Source organism: Rhincodon typus, chromosome 24 (genome assembly GCF_021869965.1).
Source record: "Rhincodon typus isolate 14 chromosome 24, sRhiTyp1.1, whole genome shotgun sequence".
NCBI lineage: Eukaryota > Metazoa > Chordata > Chondrichthyes > Orectolobiformes > Rhincodontidae > Rhincodon > Rhincodon typus.
Window position 1 is genome coordinate 11855134 of NC_063355.1, and position 13988 is coordinate 11869121.

Consider the following 13988-nt stretch of genomic DNA (forward strand, 5'->3'; position numbering starts at 1 on the left):
CGCTAGGTGGTTGGAGAGGGAGAGAGACAGCGCTAGGTGGTTGGAGAAGGAGAGAGAGACAGCGCTAGGTGGTTGGAGAAGGAGAGAGAGACAGCGCTAGGTGGTTGGAGAAGGAGAGAGAGACAGCGCTAGGTGGTTGGAGAAGGAGAGAGAGACAGCGCGAGGTGGTTGGAGAAGGAGAGAGAGACAGCGCTAGGTGGTTGGAGAAGGAGAGAGAGACAGCGCTAGGTGGTTGGAGAAGGAGAGAGAGACAGCGCTAGGTGGTTGGAGAAGGAGAGAGACAGCGCTAGGTGGTTGGAGAAGGAGAGGGACAGCGCTAGGTGGTTGGAGAAGGAGAGAGAGACAGTGAGAGATAGAGATAGAGAAAGAGAGAGGTAGGTGGAGGAGACAGAGAGAAAGGCAAGGCTCCGGATCGATCACTGTCAGCTTGGCTTCCAACTTTGTAAAGGCAGTGGGTGTCCTGTGATCTTTGGCATGTACTTACACAGACGGCGTTAGGCTGGGAGTCACATTCAGGGGTAGATGGGGAGCGAAATGAATGGCTGGCTTTGTCCTTGTATATGTCAAAAAATATATCGACAGAAACTCAACAGCTGAATGTGAAGATGGATAAGTATCTATATGGATCAATAAATACATAGATAAATAATTAGATAAATAGCTCAGTATATAGTTATGACTGACATGACTGATAAATCTATGAAGTAGATAGTTAAGCATGTGGTCGATTTGAGAAGTCATCTTTAATGGATCTCTGTATACTTATGTATACAATAAACGGAGAGACTGGTACAGAGGCACATAGCCGGACACACACTAATGGACAGTGCTGGGTTACTGACTACATTGCTGTGTATTGTGAAGAGGGGACTAGCCAGATTGACAAACCTGTCAGTGTCCAGCGGTAACTTTCACAGCCATCCCTTTCGGATGCTGCAGTGATGTGTCTGATTAAAGCTGGTCAGATTCAGGATCAGGGACTCTTGACAGAGATTCCCCTGAAGTCCATATCCCACCCGGATTCCCCAGCCAGTCCCGGGTCAGCTGGGCCGGGGGGAGGAGGTACGCTGTGGACTCTAAATCTCATTTCGCTTTTCAATGGGGGATCAGAGCTTCTGCACATGCGACTGAAGCTCAGCAAAGCAATGGGTTTTATTCTGACCCTTCATTAACGGTGCAATCTGCAGCCCCAGGCTTCCGACTCGTTCATGGAAAGTTGCTTTCTGTCTCTCTCTCTTTCGGCTTATTCCGAGCCGGGGGTGAACGAACCGTTCCCAGTATGTCACACACCATCTGGGGTGGTGAGCTGAGCCAGGCTAAATTTGCAGCTCCCTGACGCGCTGCTTTCTGAGCACAGTCTGTTTGCATTGTTTGTCCATTCTAGAAAGACTAGCAGCACACAGTAAATCGACACTCCATCCTGCATCAAAACATTTACACTAATCCTTCCCACCGCCCCCCATCCCCAACAAATACCACCACCTCTTACAACAAAGGTCCTTCTGTCCATCATCTATTTTCATGTACAGAGCAGATCTATTTGAAAAGGAAACATTCACTGGAGGACAGTGAGTAGAAGGAAGGGCGATGGACTGATCGGTCTCCCGTGTTGTAAAATTCATCGATGAGGAATCGTTTCGTAAATATAAGCGGAAAGGTCCCTTCCTTTCTCCTTGTGTTTTCACTGCCTGGATGAGGTCGCATAGAACTGGCCTGAGCTTAAAGCTCCAAGTTTCCACCACCCTCCCCCCATCCGGACTGCGTTACACTGGCCTTTCCGCCAGATGTGGGTGTCCTCATGGGGTGGGGACTTTGGGAAAGCAGGCTGTAGTTCTCCAGCAGGGGTCTGGAGATCCCGGCCGGGGATCCGCGTCCTAGTTCCAAAGGATCCAGCGCAGCGGTGGTGCCTCATGCAGTCAAATAGCCGAGTGGTAGGCCATTCTCCTGGCGCTCACAGGAACGACTCAGCTGAAACATCCGGCCGCCGTTGACATCAGTGAGACGTCCCAGCAAGAGCCCAGGCCTTGGGAATAGGAAGGGAAGATTGCTGCATCATTAGAGAGAAAACAGAATAACTGCTTCAAGACAGTGTTGTTATTCAGACATGTTTCTCAAATGTAAGGAAGCATCAAAAAGTCTACAGAGTCATTGAGGACAGGCCAGTGTGGCTATGGAAGTCATGCTATCTCCCCACTCAGCAAACAAGTCACACCCTTCCCTCTCCAAGCCTGGAGTCCTGCAAGTTTATTTCCTTCAAATGTCCATCCAATTTATTTCCGAAATTATTGACTGCCTTCATTTCCACCACCCTCTGGGCAGTGAAAGCAAAGTCACACATCACCTCACACTTCTTCTGCATCTCTTCCTGGAAATCCATGCCACTTACTCCTTGTTGTTACAGCTAATGGGTAGGTTTGTTTTTACTATAGCGTCCAAATCTGTCTACCTCGATCAAATCTCTCAGTCTCCTTTGCTCCACAACCCAAACCCCCAATCCTGAAACCATTCTGATAAACCTCCTCTGCACACTCTTCAGGAGCCACACATCTTTAACAGGAACAATTAGTTTAAAGTATTATATAGAAAGAACATAAATGCCAATTTTACTTTGGAACCTTCTATTTGTAATACTTTAAATAATTATATTTTACTCCAAACCACACTGTGGCTTTATACTTAAGTGCTAATCATTTCTTGAAGTGACAGTGTCATGATAATTAATCTGGTGATCGTAATGTAGTGATTAAGTAACTTGGCCAGTAATCCAAGGGCCATACTGGTAATCCAAGAAACATCAATTTAAAATTCACCGTGGTAATTTGAGAATCTCGATTTTGATTTTTGCTGGTGTTAGTAAGAAGCTGTCGTTTTGAAGTAAGCCACCTCCAGGATCACTAATGGCCCCTAATGTTACTTTCAACAAAAACGGAAATTGCTGGAGAAACTCAGCAGCCCTGACAATATCTGTGCAGAGAAAACAAGAGTTAACATTTCGAGTCCAGTGACCCTTCAGTTTTGACTGGCCTTGAAATGTTAACTCTGCTTCCTTGCCACAGACCCTGCTGAGTTTGTCCAGCAGTTTCTGGTTTTGTTTCAAATCTTCAGCATCTGCAGTTCCCTGTTTAATTTTAGGGACATTACCTTGTCTGATTTATATGTGACTGCATTCCCATACACGTGACTCGCACTAACTTACCATTAGTGAGCTACTCTTATATTAAATTAATACTGGTGAATTACAGAGATCCAGCAATTCATTCTCAAAGCAACAAGAGATAGAAAGTAAAGCAGACTTTCCAGCAATGCCCCGTCCCTGGAATGCTCTTTGATATGAACACCAATTTTGCTTCTGTGCAGCTGCAGTTGGCTTCTGTTCTGACAAGCATTGCTGGCATCACAATCAGAATCAATGTTGAGTAAAAGCACCTCATCAAACACTGAGAGGGAACGAAACAAACAGACACCTGGAGAGATTTCAAGGCAGTAATCTAATCTTGCAACCTCAGATCATGATTATAAACTGCTCAAGCTTTGCTCGTGAAATCTGTCATGTTGGTATACCCTTCAATTAGACTAGTGCCTTGTAATCCTTTCCAGATAGCCATTATTTCTACAAACTGAACGCGTAATTAAAAAGGAATGAGTTATTGTTCATTTAACTCTCATTCCTTACCACTGATCCGATAGAAATAATGGTTCAGTGCCAGAATAATCTTGTCAAATGTCTTTAGTTCCCACCACGCAAGATTTGTGCTCGTCAGGAGACTGGTAAGAATTGTTAACCATATGAAATATGAGTGAAATATGAGGCCCAATTATGAAAAGAGAGTGATCTCTCGCCAGTAATGTTTGTGTTTAGATGATGATAGTGTCTTGCCATTACCAATGTTCAAATATAGCTGCTGTTACACAGGCAGATAGACCAGCTATTCTTTGGATGCGTGTTCCCCAAGAAATGGAGGAGTTTAATCCATGATGTTATTAAGGGAAAGATTTTAGCCAGGACAACAGGGGGAGCCTCTTGGGATCTTTAATGTTCATTTGATTAAGCAAACTGTGCACAGTCCAACATTTCATTTAAAGAATGTTATTTTTTACAAGGCAAAAACTCCAGTAGTATTGCATTAAAAATCACCCTTGCTTATGTTTTATGTTTCCTATGAACTGAAACCGTGGATTTCAACCTCAAACTTTCAGCCATCTGAATGAAAACTGAGTGGTGGTAATAGAAATAAGTCCATCATTGTAAGGTTTAGAAGCATGTTTAAGCTTGTAACATACCCTTCCCATTCAAATACCATTTAGAAAGCCTTATAAAACACTTGCAGCCATCTGTTACTCTCTATGTAATGCATACTTACTTACTGTGTAACATACCGACTTGAAAGGCATGATGTTTGCCTATATCACCTTGTGTAACATTGTTTTGCCTATGAGTCTGCAGCTTAGTAAAATTTGCTCTTTCCTAGCTGGTTCCTGGGTTTGAATCCACACCAGGCAAGGAGAATAAAAGTTTTCTTTTCAGCTGAATGTGAAATTAGTGGGTTTATTGGTAAAGTGGGCATAGGCTCACTGAAAAATGGCTCCCCTCTGTTTGCCTCAATGATCGTCCCTGTAACCTGATTTATGATGGGGTATTGAGATCATTTACTGAAAGCTTGAGATGACCTGAAAGAAAATCCTTATTAGTCTATCCCAAAATCCACTGGCCAAGGATTAGAGGAGACGCAATTTAATTTGAAAGATAGAAGTAGCAATCTGATTCATGTATTGGATGCATAAGATGCTGTGATGCTTCTTGCTTAATGCAGAGGCAGGTTTGTGAAGTGAGTTACACTAAATTATTTCCAAGCAGTTTGCAGTTTCGTTTTAAGCCAAGTTCTAAACAACAATACTGAATGATGACAGTCAATTTTTGCACTGCGAGGAAATGGGTGAGTGGACTCTGTTTGAAAAGCCCCCATATCCTCTGCCTCCTGTTAATACACCCCATGTGAAAAAGTTCTTGCCCCTTCTCCACCCATTATAAACCCCACATGGAACTGGTGCTCAGTCCTCAGTCAGCCATTATACTTTGCTTGTGAAACTTGCACTTGGTCCTCCAACCTGTTTTTGAGCAGTGATTTGGAGCATAATCCAGATGACCAAAACATCTCAAAACAATGTAGGGAAGACACTATTTCTAAATCTTTGTTTACAATAATTTAAAATATCTCAGAGCTTAAAGAATTTCAAAACACCTGTTTTTTTGCTGGATCCCAGATCCTTTCTGAAACATTTCCCCTGTGGTGTTGACACTTGTCTCAATAGTTCCAGACAGGTTTAAGCAATCAAGCAAGTATACAAGGATCAATTGTCTCATCAGCACAGATGAAACAAACTATTAAACACATTGCATTATTTCAGTTCACCTAAACTGCAGCTCAGACTTCAGCTTAACTTTGTACTTTTAAGATAGCATCTAGAACAATTATCTTAGTCTAGTTTGAAATGTCAAAACTGTGCACTCTAAATTTGACTTGAGTGTATGATCTTTTGAAGTTTAAACTGCTGGTTGAACAAATCTGCAACTTGTGCATCACAATTGACTACAATTTCTCATTACTACAAACAAAAACAGAGTTATAGAATGAATACAGCACATGAGAGGTTCATTTGGCCTAATGTGTACATGTTAGCTTTCTTCAAGATCAACTCAGCTAAGCTTGTCTCTCAGCGTTTTCCCCATAGGTCTGCAGTTATCTCCCATTAGATGAATATATAATTCTCATTTGAATTTTCCTCCACCATTCAGCATGTGCATTTTAGATCCTGACCACAGATACGTCATAGAATCCCTACAGTGCAGATAGAAGCTATTCAGCCTATCGAGTCTACACCGACCCTCCAAACAGCATCTCGCCCACTCTATCCCTGTAATCACACATTTACTGTGGCTAATCCATTTAGCCTGCACATCTTTGGATTGTGGGAGGAAACCAGGGCACCTGGAGGAAACCCACGCAGACACAGGGAGAACATACAAATTCCACACAGACAGTCCCTGGCATTGGGAGGCAGCAGTGCTAACTATTGTGCTGCCATGCTACTGTAAAGAGATTTTTGTTGTTATGCTGTTGATTCTTTTGCCAATCACCTTAAATCAGTTTTTCCTCTGATTCTCAATCTTCTACCAACAAAACAGCTGATGTTGTCTCCCTGTTTAGTCAGTCCATGCTCTTCATAAACGCTCCTCTTAAACTTTTGTTTTCCAAGGAGATCAACCCAACTTCTCCATTCCAGCCACAAAGCTGAAGTTCCTCACTCAGAAACCTGTCTCATGATTTTCTTTCTCAACATTTCTAATGCCTTCATATCCTTTCTGAACTATGGTACTCAGAACTGGACACTTTTTCCAGTTGAAGCCAAACCAATACGGTTAATTATGACCACTTTTCTATTTTGTTCTGTGGCCTTGTTTATAAAACCCAGGAATGTGTATGTATTATTAATCCCTTTCAATACGTGCCCTGCCGTCACCAAGGTTTTGTGCATTTATAACTCCAGGTCACTCTGTTCCTGTATCCTGTTTAGAATTGTAACCTTTCAGTCACATTGCTTCTCCCTACCTTGCTCTTGCTACCAAAATGATTCACTTTGCGCAACTCTGCATGAAGTGCCATCAGCCACTTGTCTGTGGATTGCACTAGCCTGTCTGTGTACTTTTGAAATTTAACACTATTGTCTTCACCATTTACAATGGACACCTGTGTTCATAATACTTCCAATTTTTGTGACACCCACAAATTTTGAAATTTGCCCTATACATGCTAGTCTGGGTCATTAATATATATCAAAAAAATAGCAGATGCTAACACTGAACTTTGCAGAATTCTCAACATAAGCCTTCTGTCAGTTGAAAAATCCACACCCTGAGTCCTTCACTCGACCAATTTCATATACCCTCTCTCTTTAATTCCATAAGCTCTAACCTTTGTTTGCAAGCCTGATCTATGGAACTTTATCAAATACCTTTTGACAGTCCATTAACCATGTTACCAACATAATTCACCCTGTTACCTTAACAAAAAGCTCAAACCAGTTAGTTAAACATGATTTGCCTGAAACAAATCCATGCCGGTTTTTCCTAATTAACCATATTTGACCAAGTAACTATTAGTTTTGCCCTGAATGATCATTTCTGAAAGCTTCCCCTACCTCTGAAGTTCGACTGACTAGCCTGTCATTGCTGTGTTTATTGTTATTACCCTTCTTAAAAATAAGATCGTAACCTTTGCAATTCTGAAGCCTTTTGGCACCACCATGCTACCTGATTAGGATTGGAAAATTTTAGCCAGTACTTCCATAATTTCCAGCCATATTTCCTTCTGTATCCTCGGATACATACCATTAATCCTGATGCCTAATCAACTTTAAGTACAGCCAGCCCTGCTACTATTTCCCTGTTCTCAATTTTAAGCCCATCAAATGTCTTAGCTACCTCCTCTTTCACTATGCCTTGAACATCAGCTTCCTTCTTGATAAAGACAAATACAAAGTACTCATTTATTAGCCCGGATCATCCTTTATCTGTAAACCACCTTCTTAGGTTCCTAATAATCTCCTATTGTCCTTTTACTACTCTGTAGAAGTCTTTTGGATTCTCTTTCATGTTACCTCCCAGTCTTTTCTTTTACTCTCCCTTTGCTTCGCCTATTTATCTCTATTATAATTTATAATACAGCAGAGATAGTAAGAACTGCCGATGCTGGAGTCAGAGATAACGCAGTGTGGAGCTGGAGGAACACAGCAGGCCAGGCAGCATCAGAGGAGCAAGAAAGTTGACATTTAGGGTTGGGACCATTCTTCAGAAAAATGTGAAATTTCTGAAGAAGGGTCCCGACCTGAAACGTCAACTTTCCTGCTCCTCTGTTGCTGCCTGGCCTGCTGTGTTACTCCAGCTCCACACTTTGTAATATTGCATTTCCCCACAGTTTTATTGCCTGATTGAAAGTAATGAAAAACAAATGAGAACAAATTTGGCTCATTGCTACAGAATGATTTTTATGGACCTATTGATTTGGGCAAGGTATTTTAGGAAAATTGATCCCACAGGATTTGTGTGAATATAGTGATGTGTTTTAGTCAAGGCAAGATCATCAGCTCACTTCCTGTGCATTAATTTATTTTTTTCCCACCCCGTGAATATCTTGGCATTACAAAAATTTAAAACCACAAATCCCACCAGATATCAGAGACTTTTTTGAAATCCTTAATGTTTCCTGTTTGGTTACCAGTTCTGGAAATTTGTTCCATATGTTAATCGTTCTTCTGCTAATTGTTTGTTTACTTTAGGTTTCTTTATCATGAATCTGTCACTAATTTTGGAAATCTAAGAAGAATCATACTTCCTTCCAGCATATTGAACTCCTTCATAATTCTAAAATAACCAATTGTGCCTTCTCTTCAACTCCTCAAATTACCTGAGTCCCAGCCTACAGACTGTGGAATTAACAATGGAAAATTAAACTTAATCTCAACATCTGGCACACTTATGCATCCAGTTGTTAATTGCACAAAAGTAGACCACTGTAGTAAAGAAGGTAGGGAATGACAAAGGGGAATTCTGCAGGTACTGGAACAAGGCATACTGTTAGGATAGTATGTGTCAGGACAACTCAATATCAGTCTAGTGCCATAACTGACTGTGGTTGGCTTCTTGCTATCACGGAGTGAAATGCATTAGTTTCCCAGACTGTTATCTCCCAAGTGATGGTCAATGAAATTCGCTGATTTCATAAAATTAGACGCATTTATTCCAAGTGACCCACCAAAGTTCAGTGTTTAGATGAAATTTATACACAGTACAATATTTGATCTTATTGTTAATGATGGCATTTAATAGATTACGGCCTTGGAATTGTTCCCAACTATCCATTGCATTCCATGAACTGAAATATTTTGTAAGTGTGTAAGCAAATATTGCATTAGAGAGGGTGCATTGAGCCAAACAGTTTAAAGGGGGAACCATAAAGCATGCTGATTACAATCGACCATCGCACTAATGACTGATATGTACTTTCCACAAGTACAATAGATTTTTACATTAACTACAAGCAGTTGATGCTATAGATTTTTCTATGGATAATTTGCCTTATTTTCCACAACTTTACTTGAGTTGCTCTTGGCCTAGGTATCAGCCTTGCTCAATATTTGCCTGTTTCACGATAAGGGATTTTGCAAATTATTGCTTCCATCCTTGTTCTGAATGAGCAGCGCAACATGCAGACATTTCTTTTCCCAAATCAGAGCTAATCATTCCTTATCATTAATACAGGATACAGGCTTGATACGACTATTGTAAAGGTATGTCAAATATGTCTATTCTTACATCCTGATTTTTCTTTGCATTAGTCTCTGTGGTGCAATCTGTCAGTGTGTTTAGCTGAAAGGCTTGTGGTTTGAGACTATTCAGGGCTGAAACCTTCAGTGCTTGAGGGCTTTTGTCGCTCAATGGTAATGCTCTTGCCTCTGAGCTCGGAGGTCTAGGTACAACTCCCAGCTGCATCCGCAGCTGTGCTATAACATATCTGAGCAGGTTGATTATAAATATTTACATCCTGAATATTTTTCCTCCAGTAGTGCATGAACGAGGTTAAGAACGCTTTGTTCATTCGATACATGTTGAAGTTGGTTGGATTAAAGATGAATGTAATTGTGTGCATATGGATTTCATTGGATAATTTCAGGAACGGAATTCATCTCCTGGGGTGGACATTGAGAAGCAATGCGTAGCAGAATTTGGAATCTGTCCTAAATAGCTGTGAACATTGAGATAATTTGAGCATTTGAGACCAGATTCAGGACTTCTCTTTTCTAAGCATAAAAAGAGATATGGATCAAAGATGGGAAATGCAGCAGAATGCAGATCAATCATGATGCTTTTGAATGGGGGAGCAGGCTTTAGGAGCTGAGCGGCCTATTTCTGTGCTTTTTGAAGCAGGCGCCTAGAAAAGGAATATTTCTTGGTTATGACTTAGATTCCAGTCTAGAACAATTTGACGCAGTGATGTAATTATAAAGATTTGCTGCATTTAAAAAATGAAGTAATGTTGTCACAGTCCAACACAGAACGTGCTAAGGTAGCAGTCTCATTCATAAAAATAGCAAATCGGAAAGGTTCACATTGCTGCAGTGAGGTAGAGACAGGACACACCAAAGTTGAGAATGTATAAAAAGTCTTTTTTAAAATGTCAATAAAAATGTGAAATCAAGCATATCATGTTTGACCTAAGATATTAACCCAAAAGTTCTTTCTTAGGGGGATTAACATGATCACTCTGCAGGAAGTTAATGACATATCAATGCAGATTGAGTAGCTCACAGTTCTGAACTGGTGAAGCCTCTGAAAGGAGCTTTGTAATTCATATGCCTTATATTGTGTTTCTGTATTGTATTTCCATATGGATGATTGTCAAAATTTTAAAGGAAAAATAATTGTGTTGTTGACCTCCTTTTAAGAGCTACAAGGGTGAATCAAAGTGAATGTGACTTTATATACAAATTTAGAAGGGTGAGGTAAATAAGCAAATAATAGTTTTAGTGGCACAGGGCATAGATTTTTACAGTTCTAATGTGTCAGGGATTTTTAAACTTGTTGATTTTTGAGGACCCTTTTCCATACCATAAAATTTCAATGTCCCCTCATTTATTTTCTAGATGAAAAATAATTATACAACTAAACCTACATACGTATTATTATTTTCTTTTACTGATTGTGAAGTTCTTACTTGTTGCTGGTGGTGAGCAATAATTCTGTAAAAAAAGGCAAATTTTACATATTTTGGCTAAGACTGAGTTGCGTTGAGTTTTTTGGAGATTGAATGAGTTCTCTCGCTTTATCCTAACAAACTCACCACCTTGCTTGTCTACCGCATCCCAGTTGTGTGTCCAATGCCTGATTTCCAAGCCATCTCACCACAAGCTGGTCCTAGAACCTCTCCCTGCTCAGAAGATATCACGGAATTGACCAGCATCCTTTGCACCCGCAAAATCTTTAAAAGACCGTTGTACACCAGGACATGCGCTGGCAGTCTGGAGCTGTCCTGCACGTTTCTTGACATTTGCCCCAGATGTGGCAGACTGGAGGAAAACCAGAATCAGGCAAACTCCTGGAGGTCCTGCTGGATGGGGTGGTGCTGATGCAAAACTTCTTCTTTCCCCAATACTGGCAGTGGAGGCCACAATGCCAGTCCATGCCAGCCTAGTCTGAAGTTGCCACCCGTGTTATTGCTGTCTCAGCTGCCTGGAAGATTGGCCAGCACTGTAGGAAGAAGGTCAATGACCTTCTCCATGCTGCCTGCATAAGTGCCACAATCTGCTCTCTGATACCTTTTCTCACTCAGTGGCTGGTGGGAATCTGGAATGCACTGCCTGAGAAGATAGTGGAGGCTGCAAACCTTACATCCTTTTAATAAATATTTGGATGAGCACTTGAAATATCTCAGCATTCAAGGACATGGGAACCAGTGCAGGAAATTAGCATTAGTGTGCTTTTATTGGTAGTTATTTTGCAGACCCGATGGGCAGAAGGGCCTTTTCTGTACTGTATGACTCTATGATCTCACACTCACTCTATCTCTGCTACAGTACTCACCTCACACTAAGGCCAATGCTCTACCACACTCACTGTTGCCTGTAACATCTTCCCCACCTACTGTCATCCACTTCAATCCCTGACACCACTCACCTTGCCTGCCCTCTGTGCTGCCTACTCACTCGCTTGGGAGATGGACACCACCCCTCCTGCGCCAACAGTAATAGCTGTGCCACCCACTCTCATCATCCATAATACTTGCTTCTTTCTCATTCCCTGAGGAAAGCACCCCCCCAACAGGGCACTCAGAAGGACACCCACTGGATGGTTGGATACCCAATACTCAGCTGCGCAGCCCTAATGAGCAAAGTATCCTGACTTTGACTGCCCTGAGCAGGGTCTGGGCTGGTATCGGAGGCCGCACTTGACTTAATGAGCCCAGAACCCCAGAGTGAAAATTATCCTCTGGACTTCCCTGCTGACCACTATGACAAGCCTCCCTGCTTTGTGCCTGTGCTAAACAGCATGGAAAGACAGCAGTAATCTGAGCCTGATATTGCTGGCTAATGGGGAGCGTGCAATGAAGTATTGGGGATGCTGTGAGCATTTGGGCAGGCTCAGAGTGGATAAGTGTCATGAGAGCAAGCAAGGAGCCTGGCAAAGCAGCCTGGTCCAGCCCATGAGCTGGGTGTGTGTCCCTGAGCACATAGTGACCTTGTGGTAATATTACAGTGAGAGTTTCTGGTGCAGCATTGAAGTGCAGACGCGTGCTATAAGTGGATTGGAGTTGCACCATGAGGGATTTTAGAGGCTGGAACGTGTTGGATGCCAATGTCCATGAACATGGGGTGCATGTGGCCAGTGCCCATGGACCATGCCCTGCGATGTTGGTACCTGGTTTCCAGGATGGAGGTCATTTGAACGAGTGCAGAGCGGAATCTGTTGTGGCTTCCTCCTCGCGATTTCCCAAGGTCAAGCTTGGTTTGTGAGATTGGTAAAATGGGAGTCCGAACATTGACAAGGCGAGTTGGTCTGTTAACAAGGTGTTTAACGTGCATTCATTCCTGTCGATTGGCAACCCACCTCTGCTTTCTGAGAATCCCAGCAGACAGTTTGTGAAAAACATAAAAGATGGTTTGGAATGCTCTCGACTTTGAGGTGGGCCTCGCTGCAATTGTCCCCCCCCATTCTGCCACACACCCCTATAAGATTCCACTCAAACAGTTCTTTGACAAGAGTGCACGCACATTATGGTCAATAGTCACTGCGACTCGGTTTTAGTTTTCACTGATCCCATTGTTGAAAATCCAGTTTCTTCTTAACAATTAGTTATAATTGGTACCAACACTTTCAGCACTGTTTGTATTCGTGGGCACATTCGCACCAAACAGTCTCCAGCAGCTTTTCCTTGTACTTGCTTCTTTGGGAACTCTCTGATTAAATCTCAATCAGCTCTCTTCTATAGTAGTTCGAAGGAGTGTTGCAGGTTATTCCAACATGCCAGCCAACAAAGCCAGCCTTGCTCACATCTCAAGAATCAAAGGATAGATTTAAAATTATCCCAGCCCTTATTCGAGTAGTGAGTCAGGTGTGACCACAACGTGAAACTGATAAACAAATGATCAGATACCCCAAATGAGTGGAGGGAGGAGCCCTTCAGATGAAATATTGCTTGCTTTATCAGTAGATGTTAACAGGTTTGCTGTTTACCAGGGTGTGCACTGTTGTAGTAATACTTCTCAACCTCTCTATAAAGGGAAAATTTGTTCAGTCTCGTGGTAAACATGACCACATTAACTGTCCTTTCCAAGGAGGTGACCAATCTCTTGTTTCATGGGCTATTGGTTACACCTGCCTGATTGTAACGAACCCAGCACATACCCACGTCTGCTCAGGGACTGGTGGCGGAAATTGTGGCAAACACGTGGTCTATGGTTTTGAAAGGGGGCAGAAAGTAGAACGGGCCTCGTGGCAACTCATCTGGTTAACTGCTAACATCACCCTGTTCTCGGAGGAGAACTGCAGTTCGTCTAGAAATCACAGCTTTGCTGTCCCAAGTTGAGTTTCTCAGACTAAATCTTTGTACTTTTGTTAAAGGTTTTGCAGGCAGGTACTAAGAAAGGTGATGTGGCTGTAGTACCTGGTTTGCTTCAGGACGTGGTTGAGCAGTTTCAAGGCCGAAGAGATTACGAGAGAGTTGCAGTGGGAGAGAGATCCACTGAGGTTTTTCCGGAGGGAGGAGGGTAACTTCGTCAGGGTAGGCATCCTTAGAAGAGGCTTCGCAGTGGGGTTAAAATTGTTTCAGAGATAGTAGGAACTGCAGATGCTGGAGAATCTGAGATAACAAGGTGTAGAGCTGGATGAACACAGCAGGCCAAGCAGCATCAGAGGAGCAGGAAGGCTGATGTTTCGA

The 13988-nt window shown here is 42.3% G+C and overlaps 1 protein-coding gene across 2 annotated transcripts in view; it reads left to right on the forward strand.

Moving 5' to 3' along the window:
• The window catches only part of kremen1 (kringle containing transmembrane protein 1), a 164357-nt gene that overhangs the window by 640 nt on the left and 149729 nt on the right, over positions 1 to 13988 (forward strand). The window lies entirely within an intron of this gene.